Raw genomic sequence first — 13,117 nt, forward strand, 5'->3', positions numbered from 1 at the left:
TTTCAAAGTAAGCCTGAAATCTCAACTTCCTTAAAGAATCCCTTCAGTTTCCATTCCTGGGCTCGCATTACCAATTAGAATTCACCCTGCCTAGCCGAGGACTTGATTTTTGTAGCAGCGTGTATTTGCTCCTGGTTTTGTCTGTCAATCATTTCTCCCCAAATCTTATAGAAATGACAAACCAAGTGACCAGCAGACTAAGGACCATGCCTCCAGTCTTCATATTTCCTGCTCTACATCACGAGCTGCTCCACGGAGTAGCTGCTCAAAATAGCGTCTGATTAAGCAGCCTGAGTTGCTACAGCAAATGCAAAAGCAGCAAGTGCCTGGTATCCCGTGGGCCATGATTAAGCCAGGGATCTTTGTCACAAGGCCCAGAAACTCTCTCAGAGAATCTCTATTGAGGCTGGGAATGGAGGGTGGCCCACAGGTTACAAGTTAGACCCCCATCTCAAAAGAAAAAAAATGGCTGATAATATAAAATGGAAACAAATTTCAGGAAATCTAACAGGTCGATGTGAACCAAAACCCCTCAGGCAGCTGAGTTATCTTCCCTTGCTTCTATGTCCTTCTGGCTGTCTTTGCGGGGCTAGAGGCCTCTACTCTCTGCACATTGACTTGTTTTTTGCTCATCTACTGAACACAGCTTCATTCTGACCTTTCTAAATGGTCAAGGTGATAGAAAGAGCCAAGTTCCCTAATTCCATTGTCAGGAAGGAGAATAGGATCCTGCCACTGCATTTACCCATTAAAAGAGAAACGCCTCCTGATTAAACAGGTGCACAGATATTTAAATGATAATAAGATTCTACAGCTAGTTTTAGGCCAACACATTACAGAATTTAGATTTATAAATTCCTAACTGAAGGTACAACACAGACAAGTTTTAGATAATGCTGTAACTCTTCAATAAGTCAAATGAAAATTATATTCAGTCCTGATGTGATGCCTCACTGGGTCAGCTTGCCTCCAAGACTAAAAATCTGAGATCAACCCCTGGAACCCACAAAGGAAGGAGAGAACCAACTCTTTCAATTTGTCCTCTGACCGCTACACACGTGCTGTGGCATGAGCATTCACACACTTGCATGCACGCGCACACACACACACACACACACATGAGGGAGGGAGGGAGAGAGGGAGGAGGGAGGGAGGGAGGGAAGGAGGGAGGGAGGGAGGGAGGGAGGAAGAAAAGGGAAGAGAAGAAAGGAAAGACTAAGTTATAACCACACAAAATTATTCAACAACTATGCTTGTAAGTTTCTAAGTTTAGGAAAAACCTAAATACCAAGGTGATTTGTGAAAAATCACAATCTAAAAATTACTCGTACAAAAATTTCAAATTAAATTGTCTAGTCAGGAAAACCACGGAAACTTCCATGGTGCTTAAGATATGACGAGGACTTCTGAAGCATTTTGCACACTTGTCTAAACCTTCTGAGAGTTAGGGCTCTTGTCTCCATGTCTGCACATGAGGAGACCCGGGCATTGGAGGTTCGGTTCCTGGCCTAGGCCACAGCCCTGTTTTAAAGCAGGCCCAATTCGAAGGCCCGTTCTTATGACAGCGACACTACAACCAAAGCAGTTCGTGCTGTGACTCACAATAACCTAACAAAACCCCAGTGAGTACTAGCCCTCACACTTGCACATACAGGAGAGACCACTGGATTTACTCAATAGATATGAAAGAACTAGGAAAGCTCAGATTCAGTATCCATCCACAATAACAACTCTTCTCTCGCTGGGGATGGAACGAGGCTTCTTGAGTCTACTGGGAAAGACGATGCACCACCTAAATGAGCTAAATGAGCATGCGTATGAAAGCCTTCTCTCCAATCTGAGGTCAGAGATACCTGGGTTAAGAATTATCAAGGTTTTTAGTTGGTTTATTCATTTGCTTGTTTTTTGATTTTTCATTTTTCAAGACAGGGTAACTCTATATAGCCCTAGCTGTCCTGGAACTCGCTCTGTAGACCAGCGTGGCCTCGAACCTCAGCGATTTGCCTGCCTCTGGGATTAAAGGCATGTGCTACCACCACCCAGTTGTTTGCTTGTTTGTGAGGTGGGAAACTCTATGAAACCCTGGCCGTCCTAGAACTTGCTAGGTAGACCAGACTGGCCTTGAACTCGTAGAGAGAGATCCTCCTGCTGCTTTTGCCCCCAGTTGCACTGGGAAGAGAGGCTTGAACAACCACATCCTGCAACAGTCTCACCAATTTCAACAAAAATTCTACCAGAAGTACAGGAAATATAGGAGATAAGAAAAGTAAAAAGAGAAATAAAGGAGAATCCATTGTCAACACGGTATTCTATATAGAAAATAAAAAGTAACTATGCATTTGCCAGGATGAAAACAAGAAGCAAAACTTCTGGGCACAAAATCAACTGACAAAATTAAATTCCTTTTCAGTTAGCAACTGTTATAACATGAAGTTCAAAATCAGCTTTTCCCATGGTGACATTAAAAACTATGAAGTACCTGCAACAAAATATATACAGGACATTAATGGGGCAAATTATCAAGTTTTATTGAAAGACATTTAAGACCTAGATAAATGGAGAAAAACACCACTCTGTGGAGTAGACAGCTTAACATTGTAAAGATGTCATTTCCCTCCAAATTGATTTATAGACTCAGTAAAATCCCAATTAAAATCCCAATAGATTTTTTTTTCTAGAACTTGACAAGCTGGTTTTAAAATTTATATGGCAGTGCCAAGGGCCAAGAGTGGGTACTCTTGGAGAAGAAGAATAAGGTGGGAGGACTCGCTGTACCAGATATAAATACTTATTAGAGAGCTATCACCATTAAGGCCGAGAGGTATTGGCACTGGGCTTGATAAATAGACCCATCCATGGAGCAGAATGGAAGGGCTGTGGACAGACCCTTCCTGTGTACATTTGATGTATACATGGGTGGTGGCTCAGATCAGCAGGGAAAGAGACAGACTTACAATAAATAGCCCTGGGCTGGCTGAGTATCTGCAGGGAGGAGAAGGAAATGAGAGCCCCACCTCACACTGTGAGTGGGAATCAATTAAGTCTTATTAACCCACTATACATAAGCAGCGAAAGTTTGAAGATTCAGAGGGTGATATACAAGAATGTCTTTATAGCTTTGGGTGTCAGGAAGAATTTCTTAAATCAGATGCAAAAGCCATTAATAGTAAGTGAAATATTTATAAATTTGAGTATGTGACAGTTAAAAATGTCTGTTCCAAGCGCATGTTAATGGCAGAAGGACCATTCACAGACAGAAAAGCTAGACACATAAAGCTGACAATGAATCGGGATTTCATTTACTTACTTATTTTTGGATTTTTGAGACATGGTCTAGCTAGGTAGGAAAGGCTGGCGTTAAACTATAGAGATCTTCTTGCCTCTGTCTACCAGGTGCTGGGATTAAAGCATGCATTACCCGGCCTGGTTTGGATACAGATTTTTATAAGACACACCTGAAACCCCAAAGAAGATAAAGACAAAAAAAGAAGACTCAAAAAGACATTTTATAACAAAAGAATGGCCTACAAATCTATAGAGTGATGCTTAATTTCATCAGTGAAATCTAATTTAAGCCATAGCGAGGTATTAACTCACATCCATCAAACTGATACAAGTGACATGTGACCAGAACCCAAGACCTTGCCAAAACATATTATCCTGCATTTTCAGAGAGTGTTAACTAACATTAACAGTAGACAAGAGTATGTGTGTACATCAGATCCAGAGATTGCACTCACAGTTGGAGAAAAACCAGCACGTATCCACAGTGTTCCTTACAGCATTGTTTGGAACAGCCCCTTTACATTATGTGTTGTTGTTGCTGTGACTAAATGCCAGTCAAAAGTAGCTTAAAGAAGGGGTGTTTGGTTTTGGCTCACAGTTGGAGAGGACACAGTCCATTGCAGCAGGAAGGCTTAGTGGTAGGAGTGCACTGTGGCTGGTCACACTGTGCCCACAGACAGGAAGCAGAGAGAGATGAATGTCGGTGGTCTGCTCACTTGTCCCCTTTGTTTGCCCCAGGACACCAGCCAATGGAATGATGTGCCCACACCCTAAGTGAGTCTTCTCAGCTTTAGTTAAACCTCTCAGGAAATGTCCTCGGGGACACATCCAGGCTTATGTCTCATGGGCGATTCCAAATCCGATCAAATGGAAAATGAAGATGAACCATGACAGCCCCGACTGGAAACAAACCGTCCAGCCACAGTAGAGGAAATCAGCTAGGAATAAGCCGCAACTAAAGCAGTAAATGACAGCTGGAAATTCTCCAAATGATGTGGGGTGAGAGTAGCCGATCACAACAAGTCCTTGTAGAAAAGCTTAAAGCAGCCGAAAGCACACTGTACTGTTTAGGGAGGCCAAAGGCTGCAAGGAAAAGCAAGGAGTGTCCCTGTCAGCTGTCACATAGAGGATGACTCCTGAGCGCCAGCTGCAGGAAGGAGGAGCCATGCTCCACCAGAGGGTGCAGGAGGAAAGGGGACTTCTAAGTCCTGCAGTGTTGACCACTGTCCATCCCATGGCCATCTTTATGTGGAAGTGGTGTGGAATTGTCTGTCTCATGCTCTGTATTTGATAGGGTTTTGTTGCTGTGTTTAGGGATCCTGTGTTTAGTTGCTTGCGGGTCTTCACCGCCAAACCTGCCTGCTTTCCTGAGATCTGCCTGAAAAGTGTTTTTTGTTTTATTTTGGTGTTTGTTTTTTGTCTTTGTTTTCCTGTCTCTTCCTTGGAGGTCAATGAAAACCCTTGGCCTGCTGGCCCTGGTTCTCGGCTTTCTCCCTTGGGAGGTTCTCTGTGGAGCCCTCCCACCACACCCCACCTTCCTCCATACAGCTGCTCTCAGCCTTCCATCGCTGACTCGAACTCAACACCATGACTTTCTCTTCTCTCTGTCCTCCTCCTCCCAGCAGCTACTGGGGTTTACAGCTTGCCTGCAATGTCGTTTTTCTCTCAAACTCTAATCAGATGGTCCCCAGGCCTCAAGAACAAGCAAAAAACCACCACCAAAATCCAGTATGCCCAAATGCAGTCATCCCAGACAAACAGGTTTAGAGTTCAAGGGTCCTGAAAGATAATACAGGTCCCCCCAGGTTTCCTCTCCATGGGATACTACATGTTTGTTTTTGCTGTTTGACCCAATGGGATCAAACCCCACTACTCAGCAATATGGAATAAGCATCTCAACAGACATGGGGTCATTGGACCAGAAAGATGGCTCAATGGTTAGAACTTGCACTGTTCTTGCAGAGAACCCCTGTTCATTTACCCAAATGCACCTTAGCCAGTACCCAACCACCTGTATCTCCAGTTCCAGGGTATCTAGCATCCTCTTTGGGTCTCTTTCTGTGGGTACCAGCACATACCCACACACAGACACATGTATACATATAAATAGAAGGAAAATAAAGATATAAAATCATGTGACCAGGAGCCAGGCAGTGGTGGGGCACGCCTTTAGTCCCAGCACTTGGGAGGCAGAGGCAGGTGGATCTCCGAGTTAGAAGCCAGCTAGGTCTACAAGAGCTAGTTCCAGGACAGGCTCCAAAGCTACAGAGAAATCCTGCTTTGAAAAACCAAACCAAACCAAACCAAACCAAACAAAAACAACACGTGGCTAGGATTGAGGCGAGAGGTACAGAAAATGCTGCTGGGGCAGAAAGAACCAACCCTGCTTCAGACGAGAGGTCCCAGAGGGTGTCGGGGCAGATGCAGGCTCCAGGGGAATGAGTTTTCTTTTGAAACTCTATGGTTCCCCCTTATTTCCAAAAAAGACCCACACCTCATGCACACCCCAGCAACTGTGAGCCGGCTCAAAGGAAGCAAGTGTTTATTCATATTGCAGAGACGTGTCAGCTGAGACTTCTTCTGGTTCTCTGTGTAAACTATAATTCATGCTAATATGGACTGAGGTTAGAATTCCAAACTAGAGCCAGAGTAAATAATTCCTGAAATCAGAAAGAAGAGCCAGCAATCTGAGAGCCAATCAGAAGAACCGGGACCCTAGGAGTCTTCCACGTCCGTCGTAGGTAATAATGAACAATATCGCAGGGAGTGATAAGCCATCAAATGGCATGTGGCCCCACAAGGCCTGACCCTGATTTTGATGGCTCCATTTAGTGAGAGTAGCTTTCTTTGTGGGATGGTGGGAGAACCACGTTTTTGTGGTCCACAAGGCGGTGCCCCACCTAACAGGAGACGTTACTGTGTGTTCAGAGAGACCACCGCCTTCTCACGTCTCCAACAGTGTGCACGCTCACAGGGCTCAGGTTGAGGATATACAGCCAGAGATTCAGCTAGAAACTCTACATATCTGCTTAGATACACCTCAAAGTTTTAAACTGGCTACGAAATCCCCTGACCTGCTTTCCATGAGCCCTGAAAAAGATCCCTTGTGGGTTAAGAGGCAGAGGACCGGAGAGCTGCTTGGCTTGGGAGAGGGACAGCTGAGAGCTACTTGGGAAAGTTAGCTGAGCTAAACCAGGCCAGTTTCCAGCTCCGCCCTCATTACATCGTTTGTGACCTGTAGAGAGGACAGTAGGGGTCAGGGCTTTTGGCAGAGGCCGGTACCAGCCTCTATGCTGTGGATGGTTGCCTAGGTACCAAGTGTGCCTGACAGATGCAATGCCGAAGTCCAGAGCAGCTGGGGGCAGAGCTTCCTCAGTTCCCAGAAGGCAGAAGCTGGGACCTTGAGCTAGTTGGATTTTTCTGCTCTCCCCTTTTCCACCCAACGTGACACTGCTGCCCCGTGCTTACACAATACCCTATCTTTCAGCTCTTTTCTCTGTTCTAATGGTTTCTTCGTGCCCCCTCCCTTCCTCCTTTCTTTTTTCCCCTCCTTCCTTCATTCTGAGACAGGGTCTCACGAAGCACAAGTTGACCTCTGATGCTGGCCTTGCGCTCCTCTTCATGCCTGTGGCCTCCTAAGTGTTGGGATCACAGGCAAAGGCCACAGCACTTGTGGTGTGCTCCGGATGAACCCGGGCCTTCATGTATGCTGGATGAGCATTCTACCAACGAGCCCCAGGCCCTGTTCCAGTGATTTCTGTCTTGATTCTTGCTAATTACTGCAGTGGTAAAATAAATACCTACCAGGGGCACCTGTCCTGTTCCTGCGAACGCTGCGCAGACACAATGTTATTTCAGTGTTTTCTCCCTCCCTGCCTCGTCTGTGTCAAAAGCAAACAGCTTTATATTCTGAGTAGAAGATGTCGAGGACCGAGGTTGGATTTTTATCTTGTCTTCCTCTTTTATTGTTTTATTTCTGAAAACAAAACAAAAAAAAAAACCACGAGGTCAGATGATTAAAAGAAAATGTCTATTAAATCAGAAAAATCACTAAAGGCTGAACACAGACTTAGAAAAGAAATAAAGATAGAAGTGATAACTTGTTGGAAGTCAGATTCTCTCAAGAAAATCAAACCTCCAAGGTGGATGCTTGTGACTGTGCAGTCTCTTGCCAGAGAGCTGATGAACGAAGAACTGGGGGGGGGGGGGGGTGGGGAACCCAGCCATCTGATGTTTGTCTTTCTTCCCATCCCAGTTCCATTCAGACAGGCAGATGTTCTGAGATGTTTAATGTACATATAGAGAGATAGATTTTTACATTTTTACTACATCATTCTTGGTGGCAAGCACCTTTACCCACTGGGCCACCTTGCCGGCTCCCACATTATTTAATGGCTCTCTGTGCACAAGGCTCATTGCTTCCCATCACTGCACACTCTCCATGATCCGTACCCTCCATATATTCAGTCCTTCGGTGACGGCTGCTCAGATTGTTTCCCATGCCCCCAAACAATGGTTCCTCAGACTTCCATGTCTCCTCTGCATAGACCTGCACCGGAATTTACATGGACAGGCTAACAGGAGGGGGAGAGCTGAATCCTAGTATATACTAGATTGCCCCAGCAAGGCCACCCCAGTCAACATCCCCACCTGGTTCTGCATTACTACGCCCGAGATCTTCAGCCTTCATTCTTAAAATAATCTACTATTTTTTCTGATATAAGAATAGAGATGGCTACATACTTTAAAATATTTTGCTTTTCCCTGAGAAGTTTGACTACAGCTAAGCTTGCATATCAGTGAGTTAAACCAAACAGTACAGATGACAGGCTTTACAAGCTAAGTGTTTATCCCCATCAGAGACCAGGGAGTGGGTGGAATCTTGGGAGGTAGCTTGTGGTCATTAGGCATTCTGAGTTCTTCTCCTGTGTGGCTATGATCAGGGTCCCAGAGTTAGGGCCATAGGAAAGGGGAGAAAATGGAGTGGATCAGGAGGTTGTAGATTCTGGCCCATGTGGTGTCATCCGCTGATTCCTGGAGACAAAGAGGTTGAGAAATGGTCTGACCGTGCAACTTCTCCTCGGTCCATTCTCAAAAATGAAGAAAACTGGCGAAAGTTAAACACTTAAAAACAAAACAAAAAACCCACTCTTGGTAGCTGTCGAAATTTCCTCTGTAAATCCCTTATTCATACGCTCTCTCCTTTTGGCCTTTGAGATCTCGCTGTTGCTGTGTCTTCTAGCAGGTATCAAGTCACTGGCTCTTATCTGTTGTAGATATTTCTTTTTGACCCACCAACCTGTTCAGTTTGTCTTCATCAAAAGATAACTTTCCCTAATCAAGAACCTAATTTTGATGTAACCTAATTAAGCAGGTTTTAGTTTTGCTGTTTTCACTTCCGAGACTGTTTCTACTGAACGAGGCACAGGTCTCTTTAGTCAGTCAGCTTCCTTTGCCAGTTTCACTGTCGGTTCCTAGTTTGCAGAAGAGCCCCTCATTTGGGCACCGGGGAGTGGAAGCACCGCACGCACACACAAGGAAAAGGACCACTCTAGAATCCATTTCCTGGCTTCCCACTCTCCCTCCCAACTTTCCTCAGCTCTGCGGCCCTTTGCCTGCACGGTCAGTTCTCCAAAGCACGCAGGGAATTGCACCAAGCTGTTTGGAAAGCCCTTTCAACTTGCTGAAGAGGCACAGAGCCAACTCACGGAGCAGATGTCTATTCTTGGTTGCAACACTAAGGGATTGACGCTTGAACTGGAACTCTCTCAACGGCCCTGCCCGCCTGGCCCTGTTTGGTTTCCTAACTTTGATCTCCTGTTCTCACGGTGGGGGGGGGGAGGGGCGCCTTCCCTGAAAAGTCCCCCCTCCTCCACCTTTGTTTGACTTGTCCTTTAAACCTAGCCTGGGTATTAATTCCAGGAAGCCTCTGCCATCCCTCTTCTCTACCTTTGGGCTCCTCACGGTCCTGAACATCTTTCTCACTGAACTTACCATATTGTATTGCGATGATCAATGTTCCATCAAATAAACTTTTGGAGGGGCCTATCTTTCTCTGCCTCATGAAGGACAGCACACACAGCCTTAACAACCGCAGAATAGATCTAATGAGCTGGTTACACCCTACCTACTGGGCCCCAACTTCATGGTTTGGGGGGAAGTTTGAGGACTGGTGAAAAGACTCTGCTCTGGTATGTCATCTGGGACACATTCCCCGCAGGGGGATGAGGTTTCCTGGGCCTTAGCTTCTGCGGAGGCAGGGGAATGAATACTCCATGTGCTCCACTGAAGGTCAGGATATTCTGTGCCGCCTGCAGCCCTCCTCTTTCTGATTACCCTATTCAGAGGCTGAGATCTAGGAGGACAAGAGGGTGGCTGCCGGCAAATAATCAAGCAGTGAACTAGCAAAACAGGAAGAATCCTCCCGCCCACAGTGACCCGGCAGCCGGCTAAGCTCAGAGCTCTGCTGCCCCCTTGTGTCCAGAGAGAGAAAAGACCAAAGAGAACTTTAGATCAGGTCCTGAAGGTCGGAGGAACCTGATCTGGAGAGGACACAACTCTGTTTCCCAAGGGCATTCTGTCCTGAGAGCTTTTCCTGGAAAGATGTTAACCCATGTCCAGGCACCCCAGAAGGCACCAATGACAGACCAAAATATGATTTCACCAAAACCCAACTTGGCGAGAACATGAGGGTTTTTTTGTTGTTGTTTTTATTTTGTTTTTGGTCTTTCTTACAGAGAGGGGTTGTGTACCGAAGCATGTGTGACCCCCAAACAGCTGCATTACCACAAAGTCCCAACCCATCACCGAGAGTGACCTCGTAGAAGCTGTATCATCTTCGTTCTGTATTCTCTAGCATCTCCCAAGACCACTTGCAGCTAGGGGAGGGAGTAATAGCTGGAATACCAGGGGCGGGTCTCCTGACCCTCTCTAGGGAGTATCAGTGGTGTCATTATCATCACCAGAGACCTGGCTACCACTGTATTGTACTGCTGTGGTTGCCATGGCTACGGGGCAAAGTCCAAGCGGCATCTTGTTATGATCAGAATGAAAAGCACCTTATAGCCCAGTATCCACAATTAGAGACAGATATTCAAGAGGTGGCCTGAAGGGAAGAAAAAAGGGGCTTGAGGAGTTAAAAGGCAGCTCCTCTATGAGAGGCCCTCGGAGCGGTCCATTCTGGGAGCAGCTCCATTCTGCCTGTAGATCCTGCTTCTAGACGCATTTTTCCCCTTTCTTTTTTAAAATTTATGTGTATGTGTGTGTGCTTTCCTGAGTTTATTGGCACCACATGTGTACAGGTGCCTGGGGAGGCCGGAGATGGTATCAGATCCTCTGGAACCAGAGTTGGAGGCAGCCGTGCGTTATTTATGTGGGTTATGGGAACTGAACCGAGGTTCCCCACAAGGACAGAAAACACTCTAAACTGCTGAGCCAGGGCTACGCTCTGCCCTCTTTTGACAGAATCATACATTACAAGATAGATTGGCCCGCTACATGCTAAGAAGCAGGCTTCAGAATCGTAGAAATCCTCCTGCCTCAGCATCCACAATGATGGGACTGCAGGCATGAGCTAACACAGCCAGCTTTTAGCAGGAATTTCTATTTCCACTCTTGAGGAGGCTGCTAATTAATGAGTGGAGAGGGCTTGGGCTCAGCAGGGTGCGCCCTGCTCTCATGCCGTCTGTCTATGCAAGTTCAGGCTCAGCTGTTCATACCAATTCCCTGTTCACAGCCTTCCCTGTTCTCTCTGCCTCAGTCATCCCCCGTGGTCCCTCTCTGCTAATTCTTCTTCATGGATTCTCACAGAAAAGTCTCATTATTTATCTGGCCCTACTTCCTTGTCACTCTGCTTGGACTGTGACACAGTGTGATCTGCTGACCTCTTGCTTTGGCCACCATGGCTTCCCTTCTTGCTGCCTTCCCTGGCCACGTCGCAGAATGACACTCCCCCCCCCCACAAACTGAGAGCCAGAACAAACCTTCTTTCTTTAAACTGTCCTCTGTCGGGTGTTTGTCACAGCAAGGAGAAAAATAATGAATATACTAGCTCTTCTCAGAATTCTTTACTCTCTCTCTCTCTCTCTCTCTCTCTCTCTCACACACACACACACACACACACACACACACGCACATAAGGCAAACCTTGACTGTCATGTGTAACACTGTGTATGTGCCTACCACCTACAGGCCATCAGGGATGTGAGAAGGGTCAGTCTTGCCTTTCAAACAGATTTAAATATTGCATGCCTGCTTCCTCCCCTCCCCTCCTCCCACTGAGTCCTTTTGTTCTCCATATATCTCCACTTTCCACATTAGCCAGTTGGGAGAAGATTATGAGTTTGAGCCTCAGCCAAGTAAGACAGAGGTCTTCTTGCCCATGCATGCTTGCTAGCCTGGCTTGGATCATGGCTCACCCTTTCTGTAAAAAGAAACTGCCCTATTGGGTTACATTCACTTGGTTTGGGTGTTTCTTCGTCCAAAACCGAGCTTATTCATTTCCAATAAAGGTATCATAATATCCTGGAGGGCTGTGGTCATTGCTGTGCTAAAACACCATGACCAAAAGCAGCCTGGGGAGGAAAGGGTTTATTTTGCTTATGCTTCCGCATCACAGTTCATCAATGAAGGATGTCGGGACCTGATCCCTGGAGGAGCGCGGCTTACTGGCTTTCTACCCATGGCTTGCTCAGCCTACTTTCTTATAGCACCCAGGACCACCCGACCAGGGATGACTTCACCCACACTGGACTGACCCTCCCTTATCGCTAACGAAGAAAAATGCCCTCCAGACTTGTCTACAGCTTGATCGTATGGGCGCAGTTTCTCAGTTGATGGTCCTTTCCCACAGATAACTATAGCATGTATCAAGCTGACATAAAACTAGCCAGCACAGCTGATGTTTCCATTTTAGAGATGAGGAAACTGGGGTTCTAAGATATTAATGTCACACTGGAGATCGTAGACCAGAGGAGAAAAACTAACGGTGAAAACCCACGTCTCCCTGTGCCAAAGGCTGCCACTTCACTAGGCAAGCCTTCAGCCTTAGTAGAGATGACAATACATGGCAGGGTGCACGAGCCCAGAAACTGTGCAGATGCCAGCTGAGCCTGGTGGCACAGACCTGCAATCCCAGCACCAAGGCAAGAGGATCGCAAGCCCAAGGCCTTTCTGGGCCTCTCAAGAAAGTGGGTTCAAGGTCAGCCTGGGTAACTTATTGAGATTCTGTCTCAAAGTGGGAAGCAAAAGAGGAAAGGTTGAGACATAGTTCAGTGGTACTACATCTGCCTAGCCTTGTAGGGTCCTAGACTCAACCCCCAGGGCCATTAAAAACAGATCCCAAATTATCTTTAAAAGGAGATGGTGGGGGCTCTCTTCTTTTCATTCCGTGCGATCCTGTAGGTAAGTGTAGTTCTATGTCTCTGATCCAACTCTTTTCTCCATACCCTGCTTGCAGTAAATATCCCTATTTACCTGGCAATCACATATAATAACATGGAAAGTATTTGCCGTGAGGGCTCTGAATAAACAGGCTAAATGGAGAGGAAAGTGAGCGAGGGGGTCAAGTGGCAGTGGGAAGTCAATTTCGTGGGGTCCATTGTTCCACTAGTCTGATAGCCAAAGTGAAGGGCACAGTTGTCACGTATGATATCCTCTTTTCTGTCAGGCCATTCACAAAACCCAAGTGCTTGGCTGTGGCGCTGTCTCTGGAAGGGAAAGAGTATCCCGCTGGGTCATGCGCAGCTCACGGGACACACTTACGCTCACATCATTCGCTCCCTCATAAACTCCCAGGGTCTCCATCACACACCTTACAGGTGAAGAAAGCAAA

This window comes from Arvicola amphibius, chromosome 3 (genome assembly GCF_903992535.2).
Source record: "Arvicola amphibius chromosome 3, mArvAmp1.2, whole genome shotgun sequence".
Classification (NCBI taxonomy): Eukaryota; Metazoa; Chordata; class Mammalia; order Rodentia; family Cricetidae; genus Arvicola; species Arvicola amphibius.